Below are 333 nucleotides of genomic sequence, written 5' to 3'. Positions count from 1 at the left end.
TTGCTATCCCTGGAAGATGTCATGCACCAAAAAATTACATTCTTTTGCTGCTTCTGTGGACCTGTCATTAACCTTCACTGTAGTTTACATGATCAGTGTCCTTGTCTCAATTCCTCAGATTGTCATACGTTTTTGAAGTACTGAAGCTGTGGTAGTAGCAGCTTTGTATATAAGTACATACAATATCTTATTAAGTGAGAATAAGATTTGTGAAAAAATTTAAATCCTGTTTTTAATCCTCAATAAAATTACATTACATTTTTAACATAGAGTGTAACACTTAATTTATTTAAAAGAACTCTTTAAGTTACATAATTAGGGTATTACAGTTTC

General features: G+C 30.6%; 1 protein-coding gene across 1 annotated transcript in view; it reads left to right on the top strand.

Annotated features, from left to right (window-relative positions):
• Nucleotides 1-333, top strand: part of LOC119591554 (Hermansky-Pudlak syndrome 1 protein homolog) — a gene marked incomplete at its 3' end in the record, with an annotated part of 13616 nt that overhangs the window by 6796 nt on the left and 6487 nt on the right.

The sequence above is a fragment of the Penaeus monodon genome, chromosome 28, assembly GCF_015228065.2.
Source record: "Penaeus monodon isolate SGIC_2016 chromosome 28, NSTDA_Pmon_1, whole genome shotgun sequence".
NCBI lineage: Eukaryota > Metazoa > Arthropoda > Malacostraca > Decapoda > Penaeidae > Penaeus > Penaeus monodon.
Note: the sequence above shows the minus strand (reverse complement) of the source record. Positions and strands in the feature narration are given on the sequence as shown.